We start from the raw sequence: 2,515 nt of genomic DNA, 5'->3' as shown, positions 1-2,515 counted from the left end.
TCTGTCTGGTGACATTTTAACACCATGTTATAGAGAATAACACACAAAATGTCACCCAGCAGGCTGCAGCACTTTATTAATAAAGATAATAAACCATAAAGAGAAAAAAAAAAGAAGACATTTCTGATTAAACAGTCACATCTGGATCGATGTGATGATGTTAAACAGCTGATCACATGTTCCTCTTTATGATAGATTATATTTTATAATAATAACATCTTTAAACCTCCTGATGAAACACATCTGTTACAGATATATAAACATGTGTCTCAGGTGTTAAAGGTGACACACCTGTCTTAGTAAATCAATCAATAACAAGTCTGAACTCTCTTGTTGCTAGGAGCGGCAGCCTCCCGCAGCGCGCTCTCTGATTGGCCCGCAGTCCGTCACCTCGGGCCAATCAGACGCCAGTGCGTCCGCCATGAGAATCCATGATGTTCTTTTTGTTTCTTTCATCATTATCAATACTACGATTCATCATCAGGCTGATCAGATCACCGCGCATGCTCACATCTACCGGGGTGGCATCTAAAAGAAAGCCTTGCCTCCCCAGTTGGCAGCAACGAATCCAAAGAAAAGTTATGGCCAATTTGACATCTACGAGCGCGAATGTCCAATGTCCGACTGCCTTGAATGCAGCACGAGATGACGTCAGAGCGAGAGACGCTTCGTTTGGAAAATTGAGTGGCGCGAAGCGAATAGCAGGAGTCGCGAGGAAAGGAGACACGGGAGGAAAGAGGTAAAAACTGATGAACTATCTATCAAGAAATGAAATAATATCAAAGCACAGTGCTAGTATAGCTGCGATGCTGATTTAAGATGATAAAAATCAGGTTGAAGAACGTTATTTCGCTAACTATACATGTAATGTTAGCTAGGTCTGACGTCACTTCTGTGTAAAGTAAGTTAACGTTCTGCTACAAAAGCTAATATTGATTCAACGTCTGTCAAGGAAAACACGGTAAAGTTACTTTGAATCTTCCAGAAATGAAGAGGAAAGGTAGCATATGAAGTGAGCAAGGTAGAAGGAGGAGATGAGGTGGAAGGAGAGAGAGAAAGGCGACCAGGGAGAGGAGGAGGAGGAGGGAGAACACCACAGCGATGAAGATACGAGGAGGGAGAGCAACACCGAGATGAGGAGGAGAAAGAGAGAGACAAGATAACGTGCAGGGCTCAGACACTGAAAGGGAAAGCAGAGTGCTGAGCATCACCAACCATCTCTAGTCCAGCTGCTCCACATGGTGTGGACATTGTTGCTGTGTAGTAAACTAACTTACATATCAATAAGAACAACACGTGACAAAAACGGACATTTTGATCATAACATTAAGGTGCATTTAGGAAAAAGTGCTTAAATGCAAAAGGGACTTCTTCAAATAAACATACATATTCATGTTTGCTTGAATATGAATAATTGTGGAAACTTGTAAGTGAAAGTGTGATGAGATGGGGACAGAGTTTTAATATTCTGTGTACAATGTATTTTAGTTCTATTGCTCAGCTTAAATTCCCAAATTAAATAAATGAACCTAAAAATACTCTCCCAGGCTAAAATGTTAGTGTGTGTTAACACAGTCTGATGGTTATAACTAATCAATGATGGTTCTACATTGATTGTGTTTTTACTAGTTATATTCTATAATGAGTTGAGATGTAATGCAGTTTTAATGTTTCCTCCCTCCATCTTCTAGACGTATCCATGTCCAGGTGTGAGGTGCCAGTGCAGCCAAAGCAAGAGAGTTTCCCTGAGTCCCTCCAGGAGCAGGAGAATCTTCTGCAGCCACTGGTACAAATCTCACCTGGTTAGAAGACTCGCAGTCCAAACATGCAGCGCACTGTTTTGCTTGTAGGCATTTTTCCCTCCCGATGCTCCAAGGACTGTTTTCATCTCATTCAAGGGTTATCGTAACTGGAAAAAAGCTGAAATGAAAGACAGTGGTTTCTGTTTCTGGTCCCAGCTGTGACTTTACTGAGGTTCACCCAGTGTTAGCAGCAGGAGGACGGTCAGCTCACCTCCCAGAGCCTCCAGCTGAATCACTGGACACTGATTTAGGGACCGTCATTAAATTACTGAGCACAAATATATTCATACAAAATAATTGCAGTTTTTTTTCGATATCTTCAATGTCATGTGACCCACTGACTCCAAACCAGCAGTATATAAGCAGCGGTATTTAAAAATAAATTAGATTCAACAAATACGTTTCTGCATTGTGCCATTTTTTGTAGGTCTCAATTTGTCCATTTTTTTCCTCACAAATCTCACCAGTAGTCTTTATTTAAAGGGTTATATTTCAAAATGTTCTTCCGGACCCCCCCAGATTTTGTAAGTTAATGACTCAGAGCAGCGCTGCTACAAATATTTATAGGGGAAAAACTGTGTTATAGTTTTTTAATGTCTCTTCTTTTACATGTACAGTATACAGCCTGTATGAACCTACTCACACAATGTTTTTGTACTTTTTCAGACTGGGGGCAAAATGTACTTTTTTATGACTTCTTTTCAGGTTGATGG

At 40.6% G+C, this 2,515-nt stretch overlaps 1 long non-coding RNA gene across 1 annotated transcript; it reads left to right on the top strand.

Moving 5' to 3' along the window:
* Positions 1-700: 700 nt before the first annotated feature.
* LOC115590108 (uncharacterized) lies at positions 701-1,947 on the top strand. Its single transcript, XR_003985672.1, has 2 exons — positions 701-739; positions 1,692-1,947. It is a non-coding gene; the product is annotated as an uncharacterized LOC115590108 (long non-coding RNA).
* The last annotated feature ends 568 nt before the right edge of the window (positions 1,948-2,515 follow it).

This window comes from Sparus aurata, chromosome 10 (assembly GCF_900880675.1).
Source record: "Sparus aurata chromosome 10, fSpaAur1.1, whole genome shotgun sequence".
In the NCBI taxonomy this organism is placed as follows: domain Eukaryota; kingdom Metazoa; phylum Chordata; class Actinopteri; order Spariformes; family Sparidae; genus Sparus; species Sparus aurata.
This window is presented reverse-complemented; position numbering and strand designations above follow the sequence as displayed.